The 13181-nt window shown below is 33.8% G+C and overlaps 1 protein-coding gene across 3 annotated transcripts in view; it reads right to left on the bottom strand.

The window, feature by feature from the left end:
• LOC106669079 overlaps nucleotides 1-7366 on the bottom strand; it is a 156587-nt gene extending 149221 nt beyond the window's left edge. For all 3 annotated transcript variants that reach the window (XM_014398341.2, XM_014398342.2, XM_014398343.2), the window contains exon 1: nucleotides 7322-7366. The gene's annotated coding sequence lies outside the window, so the exon portion shown is untranslated. The remainder of the gene's footprint in view (nucleotides 1-7321) is intronic.
• Between the last annotated feature and the right edge of the window lie 5815 nt (nucleotides 7367-13181).

Here is a 13181-nt window from a genome sequence, read left to right as displayed (position 1 = left end):
CGAATGATCCTTTGGACGTTTTTCACATTCGTCACTACACCAGCTCTTCAGCAATTTGAAGGGCCGTTAAAGTTGAGTTGGATGCAAACCTTAAAATTGCCCGTTTTTGTCGTGTTGTTAAGACCGGTAGTCTTCCAGGAGAAATTTAAAAAGTAGTTAAAACGAAAATTTAAAATTACTTTTCTACTCCTACCGGTATTTTTTGAAATAATGGAAATACAAAATCCTCGATTTTTCATTAGCCTTCCTTTCTCAGAGGGATTTGGTTTTGTTTGTAAATAAACAACAAGTGCTATCTTTTTGTCTACCCTAAATCAAGTATTATTCATTAATTCTTACAAAATATTTTTTTTTTTCAGTTCCTAATGGAGAAAATCGGTCCAAAATAGATAAAAAAAAATTATATCAATAAAAAAATTATATCAATGGTTAAAATTGATTAAGAGAAAAAATATTAGGTGGGCTATCTTTTTGTCCCGGCCCTTACTTATCTTATTAAATTCACTAGTTTCATGGTCCGCTTGACCAATTAATGTTCAATTAATTTATTTATTATATTTATTTTCGTCTCAGATTTCCATTTTGTTAGATGCTCAGTACTGCGTATTGTTGCTTTCAAAAATGAAAAAATGATTGTTAAAATAGGGTGAAGAGTTTTGGAGAAATGTGAACCGAAAAGTGAAAAAACGCTATTTTTTTTCAAGAGAACGAGCTCGAATTTTACCCCTTGTTGATCAATATACTCCGTAAAAACGTTACCACCGATTCTCAGCTAACAGAGAGTTTTAATTAAACGGTTTTAATTAAAAGAGTACTCGTTAGGTACTAGGATAGAATTAGAATACATGCATGTTATAGGAGATCTGTCAGCACTATCCACCTCCAAGTTAACTAAGTTGTTAAATTATTAATCTAAAAAAATTTAATCTTAGCCTAGCTATCATTGAGAGGATATCATTGTACTAGCATAACTTTATTGCTGAAATAGAGTTTTTTTAAATAAAAGGTATCACGAATGAACAAACCTAACTGGCGCAGTCGGTAGGACACCAAGAGTTTTCAAAAGCATATTGGAGACCTCTGTATCATCGGTTGATTTGCTCTTTCGAATTTCAACTTTTTCAACTTCGCTTTAATCAACATCAACTTTTTTCAACTTAACTTCATTCTAAGAAGACGACATTTAAGTCATCTTCGAAAGAAACAAGGGATGTGGTATATCTTGTATCGATATTGTAAATCAGAAACCCTTTTATCATAGCAATTTTAACAACTTACCAATTCACATAAACTGTTTTCACATAAACTATTTTCAATCGGTAATGCCTGAAAAAGAATGTACTTTTTGTTGAAGTTGATTTGAAAAAAAAAAGTTAAAGACCTCATTCAAAACACTGGTTCTGAATAACAAAAGCGTATCAGCTCAACGCTTAACTGCATCAGTGGGGTAATTGGCAGTTAGAGTAGACATTCAGCCAGAATTGTCGCATGATAATTACTGGCAGTGTAGATAAACGGAGAGAAATAATTAATTAAGATTGTCTGGCTGTGGAACGGCAAATCCTGCCCTCCAGCATATCAGCAGGACGGAGGAATATGGAATTCTGTACCAACATAATTGAATGAGTGTTATGTAAACAGGCAAATGTATTTAAGAATGAACAAATGTACGAATGGGTTTGGAACTGCATCCATTCGGTGTTGAATTAATCTAGTTGCTGACAGCACCCAAGCTAAACCACGGTGGCTGGACGGATAAGGCTAAGGTATGCCTCCGGATTGCCAACACCCTGGGCGGGTGATTTTCGAGTCTGCCGTAATTTACTAATATCGAAAGATAGAATTGCCGGTGGACGAGAAGCCAATGGGCTCGAGTCGGTACATGTTTGTACGTATGTATAGATGAGTGTATATGATCCTACATAAATCCAAATCATTTAAACTCTACAAAACAAAGACGCCATTCGTACTTTACATAATAAATTCTGCTTATGCAAATAAATATCATTTGAAAAGATTAATTGGAGATCGTGAGATGCGGGCTGGTGTGACGTAGGTTTTAGAAAAATGGCAAAAAGGAGGGAAAATTCAAAAGGTGGGGTTGAGATGGGAAGTTAGTTCCGAGTGGATCGAGGTCACGACATCTCAAGTGGTAGAGCAGTGGCGTATCTAGCCGAAGATCGTAGGTTCGAATCCCGCTCGTGACACTAACTTTTTCATTTCATTTAAAAACCTGAATTAATATAAAGGTTTTATAAAAACATTTTCTTTATCGTGCCAACATTTCGATCTTTATTGAAATCATCTTCAGGGCATCTATCATCATCACATCACACAAAACATATGATATAACATAAAAAACTGTCATTACATTCCACACATCAAACATTTTTACATAGTCTAACACTTCAAAAATTTAGCTTTCCTTTCCCTAATTATTCCCGTATACATATAATCCTGAAAGGCCGAACCATTACCCATTTTTTCCCATTGTCGGCTCCTATCACCTCAAAGAAGACAACTTCTCATATAAAAAATGTCTTTCTATCCCTACTTCCCTCCTCACCCTTTCAAAATCCAACATGTATAAATCAATATCTCACTGGCACTCTCAACACGACACACAAGAATGACACATCAACACAGAAAACAAACTCTTTCATTGAGTACAAAAACTTTGATTGAATCTAAAAATTTTAGCACTGTATAAATTCATTTTTTTCACATCCTACATTTATTTGTATAATTTAAACAATGTTTATAAATCCCAGGCCCTGAAGATGATCTCAATAAAGACCGAAACGTTGGCACGACAAAGAAAATGTTTTTATAAAACCTACGTCAAAACTGAATAGTTTCTCCATTTTTCTTTTATTTCTTTTGAAACTAATAGCTTTGAATCCTTTATACATTTAACAAATCTAACAAATTAAAATATTTTTATATACAAAAATACACTTATGAAAAAGTTTGAAACACAGCTATAATTACAATTTATTTTGCTTTTAAACACTACTTTCGTTTGTTTGTGAAAACAGAATTTCAATTTCGGTTGTCTGCTTTAATTTTCTAACGGATCCTGCCATACCCTTTCCATGTTTACAGCCTGCCATGAGTGACGTGACTATCTGATATTGGATTCTCCTGGATTCGGGTTCTGAAAGTTTAATACATCGAACAGCTACGAATCGGGCTCGACTGAGTCAAAACTTTTTAAAATAGTTGATTAGTTGTTTAATAATTCCTGAAAAAACTGTTCATTCTTGGAACTGAACAAATCCCATCATCAATGGTTCGATTTATACGTTCGATAGCTCACAGGTTAATATCCCCACAAAACATAAAACGTTGTCCACGGCCAGAATTAGAAGACAAAGAAATAATCAAAATTTATTACCATTAAAAAAATTAAAGCGAAATACATGGAAATGTTTATTTGGAGATCATGAGGTGCGGTCTGGTGTGACGTAGGTTTTAGAAAAACATTTTGTTTATCATGACAACGTTTCGATCTTTATTGAGATCATCTTCAGGGCTCAAAGTGACTCTCAACACGACAGACAAGAATGACACATCTATACGGAAAACAAACACTTTGAGTCTAAACACAACCGCGGGATCTACGATCCGAGAGTCTCTCCCGCTAACCACTCGGCTACCGCGGCGCCTAATTGAACTAATTGGAAAAGTACAATAAGGCAACAAGATGGACTTATGTGGGAATGTGTCGTGTTTAGGAAGTTGGGAAAGAAAACATTTTTATATGAGGAGTCGGCTTCTTTGAGGTAAAATGAGATAGTAAAGCAAAATATCTACCCAAACAAATCCTACTGCACTGGCTACCCACCATTTTGAACAACAACACAATTTCGACTTAAAAAATACAAAAATATTACGTACAGAACAAAACAAACATAAACGTAACTTTTTAGAACTGGTTTACATCAACAGAGATAAGCACAGCATCAATTATAGAAAGACACATGTAAACTCAGTCACAGCGAGGCTAATATCATAAAATTCAATATCGATAACATAAATATATCATCATCAAATCACACAAAGCATACAAAACAATCATTACATTTCTCACTTCAAACATTTCTACATAGTCTAATTCTACAACAATTTTGCTTTCCATTCCCTAATTATCCCCCCTATTATATAATCCTGAAAGGATAATCAGGCCGATTCATTATCCGTTCTTTCATTCCAATTGTCGGCTGTCGGCTCTTTTTATTTCAAAGAAGCCGACTCCTAATATAAAAATGCTTTCTGCCCCAAGTTCCTTCCCCACTTTTTCAGAATCTAACATATATAAACATAAAACATCAACACCTCGCTGGCAGTCTTAACACGACCCCCAATAAAGACACACCCACTCGAAAAACAAACACTTTGAGCCTGAAGATGATCTCAATAAAGTCCGAAACGTTGGCACGATAAAGGAAATGTTTTTCTGAAACCTATATCACACCAGACCGCATCTCACCATCTCCAAATAATTATGTGGGAATATTAAACCCCGTTTCTTGGCCTCTTTCTCCTTACTATCGATCGGAGCTTGAGAACGCGTTTCAAAAAAGCTAGCGAGTGTATTCAAAAAGGTTTAACCTTTTTCAATTCTCGGCTGGAGCAGGTGGCACAACGTCGGATTTAGGCGGACGGAAAAATGAGAAATAAATTAAATACCAAGCTCAAAGGAAACGTAAGCACGCAATATAGAAACATACACGAGACTGCGCCTATGCGACTTTAGCGTGGGGACTTGTCTTAAGTCTAAATACGGCTGTCTAAATAAAGGGGCCGTGACAATTTCAGAATACGCCTAGTATTGTTTAAGATAATGGGGGCGTTAAGAGACGCCTTGGCGCACAATTTCAGTTAAACTTTAACCACAAAAAAGTCTAATAAATTCAGAGCGAACAAATAATTTACAGTTATAACTTAATAATTAATAATTTATCTCTAATAATATATTTTTGTTATAAATCTAATTAACTGTTCAGTATGTATACTATTTTCTAGAATTATTATTTTGTCTGATGATTTTTACACTAGAATGTTTGGTACGAGTCATTTAAATTTAAGGTTACAATTTTCTTAATTTTACTAATTTCGTGGTCCACTTGACGAATTAATATATTACAATTAATTAAGGTTTTTAGTTGAGATAAAAAAGTCAGTGGCACGAGTCGGATTCGAACCCACTATCTTCGGTTAAATATTCCGCAGCTCTAACACTTGAGCTATCGTGACCTCGATCCACTCGGACATCAACTTCCTATCTCAACCGCACCTTTTGAATTTTCCCTCCTTTTTGCCATTTTTCAAATGTCGTGTAATCAGATTGGATTCTCGACGACAAATGAAATGGCCACGGAGAACTTTAGTGAAGTATACTTCATTTTAAATCATTAAATTCACTAATTTAGAGGTCCGCTTGACCAATTAATAAATTACAATTAATTAAGGTTTTTAGTTGAGATAAAAAGGAGGGAAAATTCAAAAGGTGCGGTGGAGATAGGAAGTTAATGTCCGAGCGGATCGAGGTCACGATAACTCAAGTATGGTAGAGCAGCGGCGTATCTAGCCGAAGATCGTGGGTTCGAATCCCGCTCGTGCCATTGACTTTTTTATCTGAACTAAAAACCTTAATTAATTGTAATTTTCTTAATATTGTAAAAAATAAAGTTCTTTTAGAACCAATCCAGACAACTTCATAACAGTTTTGAAAGAAGGGTCCACTTTTCCCAAGCATCACCTGGCTGTTTTTTTCCAGATTTTCTAGAAATTCCTGACGATTCAATTATTTCTTAATCCTACATTATTTTAGCTCATGTAGAGTATTACTTCGACTTTTAGTTCAATTCCTTTCAACTTTCAGACCAAACAAAACTATTTTATGTTTATTGGTGTAGGAAAGCTTTCATCAATCAAACTGCAAAACTGCTTTATGAACTAAATATACGAACCGAACAATTAGTATTTATTAGTGTAAATGGTGAGGTGTGACGGTGAAATATTGCGTCACCATCACCCCTCCAGCAGTGTATGTGCATACGTGCTGCGATGGCGGAATATTTATAAAAGTACCTTATCGACCATAATTTAAGTTAGATTATTAATAATATGCATAGGTCGATGGAGGAATATCCAGCATTCCACCGACTAATCATGTCGTGCATGCATGAATATATTTAGATGTATGAATTGTGCGAATGATTTATCCAATTTAAGTAGTAGTCTAGAATATTGTTTCCATGTTTTGAGGCTGAAATGACCTATCTGTTGAAAGATCCCGTCGGAGCATGACACCGTTGTTAGGGAAGCAGCGATCTCGTGAGCATTTGGACATCAACATAAGGTGGGCTTGAGATAGGAAGTTGATGTCCGAGTGGATCGAGGTCAAGTGGTAGAGCAGCGGCGTATCTAGCCGAAGATCGTGGGTTCGAATCCCGCTCGGGCCATTAACTTTTTTTCATCTCAATTAAAAACCTTAATTATTTGTCCTAAATATTTAATGTCACAATCATTACAATTAGGTTGGTATATCCCCCTTTGTGCCAAGTTGTCTACCTTGTCTTCAGGTTTTGAGAGGATGTTTTTGTTTTTTCTTCTTGTTTAAAAATTTTACTAATTCTTTCTGATACTTCACCAATGTACGGCAAACAACGGAAATCTAATGATTCATTTATGGTGGGGTGACTGAGTCCTATTGTTGCTTCTTTTAAAGTTAATTTTTTTAATCTTTTAAGTAGATCGTTGGATCGTTTGAAAACACCTTACTGTGAGTAGGAACAACCATTTTTAAAAAGCCTCGGTGTGAAAGTCCTACAATCACGAATCCTTATTTAAATCGTCAACGACCGGTTCTATGTTTCCTTCTGCACCATCCATAACGTTCTAAATGTTCTTTTTATAAAATAAAAAAATGTTGACAGATCCAGCTACAAAAATACCACACTAACGTTCAATTCCATTCTAATCCACGAAAATCTTTTCTTTAGATTTTCCTAATATTCCTCGTCCGTGGTCGAAAAAAGTTTCCCAACGCGTCACGACCTGCATTCAGGAGAGGATAAAATGAATCCTTGAATTACTACTATTATCACTAGATAGATTCTCTACTTGATATAATATTATTTTATTTTCATATGCTATGTAACTCTATTGCTTCTCTGGCAAATTGGATTAAATTAAAAAATTAGCAAGAAGTTTTTATTTTAACTACAACTTTGTAGGATCAAATATGTTTTATGGCTGCAGTCAATATTAAAAGATAACTATTTTTAAATCAAAACAATCAAAATTTACTTACCTTCTCAGTGCATGTTTATGTTCATCGCATAGTCGTCCTTTATCTGAAACAAAAACCAAACTATATTTTAACACCCCGATATATGCATTATAATAATTAAATTTTATTACATTTTAAACATAATTGTACCATTTTATACAACCCCATTTAACCCAAAATTCAAAATCGAAGTGACGATTGCTCAAGTGGTAGAGCAGCGCCGTATCTAGCCGAAGGTCTTGGGTTCGAATCCCGCTCGTGACACTGACTGTTTTATTTCAACCAAAAACCTTACTTAAAGATTAATTAATTGAAAAGAATTTAAAAAAACTTGTTTATCCTTGTTGACTTCTTAACGTCGTTTATAATTTTTGAAATGTGTAGTGAAAGAGTTTTCTAGGCATATGTCAATCTTTTAATTATAAAGAAGGCTTTCATTCTCTTAAAATATACTTCTTTATAAAGTGCTTTGAAAGGGGGAAATATTTTGCAAGCATTAGAGGTTGCGCTGCAGAAGTTCTCCTCAGTTGACAAGAGGGGAAAGTTTTAATGGGTACCTCGCAAAGACCGGACGAACTTGGAACGCTCACTAATGTATATTTTTATTAACTGTATTAAAAAGCCCTATGAATATTACAAGGATTGGATTTGGTACGATTCCGATAGTTGAAAGTAGAAAACTGATGCAAATCAAACCACTCCATGAAATAAGCATGAGAATGTTTGGAGGATCATTAAGTAAAATTTATGGGCCTAACTACTGCCTAAAAGATCACTTATTAACGTCAAATCTCATTAGTATTTTTCAAATTAAATTTAAGACTTAAAGAATAATTAAGAAATATAATTTATAATTAACTAATAAAAATTAAATAATTGCTAATTGAATAAAAATTGAGAATTTCTTGTTTTAATACGTCTTTTTTATTTTTCTTAGATTTTTATTTTGCATCCAGAATTGATTGTGAATAATTTTTTTGTTTACGAGGGTTGGCAACAGTCGAGGTCATATAAACCCTCAGGGTGCCGGTAGACCATTTGTAAGTATGACCGGTTCGAATGCAAGGCCGCGGGATTCGAACACGGGACCTTTACCTTACAGTGATAAGCGCCGTGTCAACGCCTAAACCATTGCGGCCAACGACGCTCCCCCGTGAATAATATTAAACTCTTTAAAACTAAAAAATTCCCAACTAGTCTTCATTGTGGTTTTTTTAATCATTAAAAAATATAGTTTGTAATTGACTAATAATAGTTAAATAATTGTTTTAATACGTCTTTTTGGTTTTTCTTACTTTTCTTCTTCCATAATTGATTGTGAATTAAACTCTTAACGACTAGAAAATTCCTAACATTAGTCTTCATTATGGTTTTTTTTAAATTAAATAATAAAATTTGTAATTAACTAATAATAATTAAGTAATTGCTAACAGAATAAAAATTGAATATTTCTTTTTTTGATACGTCTTTTTGGTTTTTCTTACTTTTTTTGTATCCAGAATTGATTTTGAATTAAACTCTTAAAAACTAGAACATTCCTAACATCAGTCTTCATTATGGTGTTTTTTATAATTAAGTAATATAATTTGTAATTAAAAATAATAATTAAGTAATTGCTAACAGAATAAAAATTGAATATTTCTTGTTTTGATACGTCTTTTTGGTTTTTCTTCCTTTTTTAATCCAGAATTGATTGTGAATTAAACTCTTAAAAACTAGAAAATTCCCAACATTAGTCTTCATTATGGTTTTTTTAAGAATTATGTAATATAATTTGTAATTAACTAATAATAATTAAGTAATTGTTAATAGAATAAAAATTGAATTTTTTTAATACGTCTTTTTGGTTTTTCTAACTTTTTTCCATCCAGAATTGATTGTGAATTAAACTCTTAAATACAAGAAAATTCCTAACATTAGTCTTCATTATGGTTTTTTTAAGAATTAAGTAATATAATTTGTAATTAAAAATAATAATTAAGTAATTGCTAACCGAATAAAAATTGAATATTTCTTGTTTTGATACGTGTTTTTGGTTTTTCTTACTTTTTTGCATCCAGAATTGATGGTGAATTAAACTCTTTAAAAGTAGAAAATTCCCAAAATTAGTTTTCATTATGGCTTTATTGCTGTCAATATAATTCTCACTTTTGAAAGCTGTTAGCAAAAATAGCAAATTTATGGGAATAAAATATTAACAGTTTAGCCTCATAGTTCATAAAACTATAGTATAATTAGGTGCCCGTTATGTAGTAAAGGTTCCTCGATGTGATCCACATAATAAAAGCTTGTCATGCCTCCTTACAGAAAGCGTGTAGGCTTGCCGCCGGATTTAAGAATGGTTCTCGAGTATAGTAGCAAGTTTCTAGATCCGGTTTGCTCCGTTTTAGAAGATTTGGGTTTTTTTTTTATTGTGTATAGATAAATTTTATGTTTTATTTGAGTGCCTGTACTTATCCTTGTGAGTGGTGAGGTTCTAATATTTCACTCAATTATAGTTATTTTTACTAGTTGTAAGTAAATTTTTTTTCTTGGTGGTGAATTATAGCGTTACAATCTCCAATCCTACTGGGTTTGTCTAGGATCGATGAGCGAATATTTGTAAAATTCGAAATAAGATTATTAATTGTGTATAGGTCGGTGGACAAAACGAAGAACTCCACCGATTAATCAGAAATGCAATGTATACAGGTGTAAATGTATTTATTTGCGCGACTGTAACGTTGGGGCTGCGTTCGTCGCTGAAATGTCGAAAGCTTCCGTTGAAGCCTAATCTGACACTAGGCTGGACAATATTAGGTTTTTAAGTACATAATTTTCAAATTTTAATCATTATTAAATTCAACAGTTTTTGTGGTCCACTTGAACAATTAATATCTTTCAATTAGTTAAGGTTTTTAGTTGAGTCAAAAAAGTCAGTGTCAAGAGCGTGATTCGCTATCTTGCTGTTAAATATTTAATTATTATTTTTAAATAGGAAAAGTGTTTTGACTGGCAAGGTTAATAACAATTTTTTATCTTATACCCCAAAAGCGTAGTTCGGTGTCTGAAGACTAAACTGCCAAAATATAACACCCGATTAGTTTTAAAATCCAATATATTTAGTTTTCTATTGAGCAAATTACTTCTTTCAATTAATTAATCTTTTTATGTAAGGTTTGGGTCGAAATGAAAAAGTTAGTGCCACGAGCGGGATTCGAACCCACGACCTTCGACTAATACGCCGCTGCTCTACCACATGACTTCGATCCACTCGGATACCAACTCACCCCTCATCTTAGCCTACAACTGTTCGAATTTTCCCTCCTTTTTTGCCCTTTTTCAAATGTCGATTAATCAGGATTCGATTCTCGGCGACATGTGAAGTGGCCACGGGGAGCTGCTAGTGAAGTTATACTTCGTTTTACTTATTAAATCCATCATATTTAGTGGTATATTGACCAAATTCCTTATTTCAATTAATTAATCTTTTTATGTAAGGTTTGGGTCGAAATGAAATTTCAATCGAATCGGCTCGAACACCGCTCGTGACAATAGTGACACTAACTTTTTTATATCAATTATTTTTTTTAAGTTGGCCTTTATATTGTTTCTTGTGTGTCGCACTGCGTTTAGTCATCAGGTTGGCTTGTATTATGTCGATCGTTATGGTTTTCTCTCGAATTGTAGCTCGTTGTCAAGTTTTGTATATGTCGATCTCATGCTGCTTCGGTTTAAAAGAAGGTGCACACTATGATCATCTTATTCCTGTAGGGGGCGAGTGCGAGCATATTATTCAAAATCGATTTATTTATTTATTATTATCTTCGGACCGTGAGGTCAAGACAGCTTAAGTGTTAAAACAGCGGCGTATCAAGCCGAAGATCGTGGATTCGAATCACGCTCGTCACACTGACTTTTCTATCTCAACTAAAAACCTTAATTGATTTAATAACTAGATTTGCTTTTTAGAACTTAAAAATATTTACGTGAGTCAAAAACCGAAGTACAATATTTTTACCGCTAAATGTAGTAAACTAAGTGAAATTGTATACATTTTTGAAAAATTATATAACGTCTATGCCACTGATGTATTTATCAATCAGCATCTATCAGCCAACTAGTCTTGTGTTCTTTTTCATTGCCTTAGCTGCATTCATTCTACCACCACCCCGGTTTGTGATTTAAATAGCCAACACCTTCTTGGTATACAGCTACCATATAGGCCTCATCACGACACCATCCTGAATAAAATCTTCGATGATAGACGTGCCACCATTAGGCGGGGAACACACTTACCCGATGCAACACTACGCGACTCTACTCGATTCTACTCGATTCTACCCGACGCAAATCCAAAGTCCAATTTTCCATAAGATTGTATTACCCCCGACTCGTAGTTTAGTTTTCTTGTATGTTGAGTGGGTTTTGGTTGTTATACTACTAATATAGTCACATAAATAGCTTTCAACGCGCTTGGCCATCGAAATTTTTGCAATTGCCTTTACCTGATAGTAATTAGGAGTAGCAACGATGCTTGTAAGTTGTTAACTCGTGTTAATTCCAATAGAGAAATTTCCGATAAGATAGAAAACGCCCCCTTTTTTTCTTAGCTTGTTAGAACTTTTGCAATGCTGCGCGTGGCGATTGGTAGAACCAAAAATAATGCTATAACAGTCCTTGAAGGCTTGTTGTTGTTTGTTTTGGCTATCTTTTGTGTTAAATTGTAAGATACCAGAAGTTAATAGAAAAGGAAAATTAATCAACTTTTTCATTCAAAATGCTATGCACTCCAAAATTCTAACAAATGACACACTTTATTTCGTGCCGACATACCTAACTTGTACACTAATGTCTGACAGCCTACAACTTTGTAGGATCGGGGATCTCATACGAATGAGAGTATAAGAACAGGTCAGAAATTAACAAAAGAAATGTATTGGTTTTAATTAATGGGATTTAATTAATTATTATTTAAGAATAAAAATACGTGTAAACAAAAAACAGATGTTAAATTCATGGCGGCCATGTTGGTTACCTACGCCCTAACGGATAGCAATGTGACTACATTTTCGACCTAACATTGTCCATGGTCTGTTAGATCGAGCAATGTTAACTGGCCGATTCTTACAAGTCTACGTCATCATTTTTCTCGCTATCATCAGGATCAAAGATCGTGAGCATTTTGAATAAAAGAGTTGATTAATTATTTGTGGTTCTATCGTACCAATCGCCACGCGCAGCATTACGGAAAAATTTACGTTTTACATGCTAAGAAAAGAAGAAGCCGTTCACGATATTTCTTAACACCATTCAAAAATCGTAAATACCCCTAAAGTTTACACTGACCTAATACCTATGTAAGTAAATAAATAATGAAAAAAAGGAAGTATTGCGAGATCCATTATTTTATATATTTATATTAATTGTTGTTTATGAATTTAGAGCCCTGAGGAATGCAAAAAATAACGAAAGATTGGCGTTAGTGCAATAATTGTCATTTTTTCACCAACAGAGTTAACAGGGTTAGCACAAAGAACTGTGCTGAAAACTGAACAACCTAAAGTTGGAATTGGAAGAAGTGTATGAAGAAGAAAAACTCAAGCATGAGACAAAAGCACCAGGTATGAGGCATGCTAAGAAATTTTGTAAGGCACTGAAAAAAAAGAAAGCAAGATTTGAGGGAAATATGCCATTATACGAGAAAGTCACCTTTAAACATCACTTTCTTTTTTTCTGTGTGTCTTTCTCTACCTCTTTATCATATCAATCGCTCAGCAGGCACAATTTGAGAAAAAATATTTGGCTTATATCCGCCACTGCTATAAATAGATAAAGATAGATAAAGCAGATACAGAAACATTTCGTCTCTGCCAAAAAAAAAAAAAAAAAAAAAAAAAGA

Source organism: Cimex lectularius, unplaced genomic scaffold, assembly GCF_000648675.2.
Source record: "Cimex lectularius strain Harlan isolate CLEC.00 unplaced genomic scaffold, Clec_2.1 scaffold53, whole genome shotgun sequence".
NCBI classification, from domain to species: Eukaryota; Metazoa; Arthropoda; class Insecta; order Hemiptera; family Cimicidae; genus Cimex; species Cimex lectularius.
Note: the sequence above shows the minus strand (reverse complement) of the source record. Positions and strands in the feature narration are given on the sequence as shown.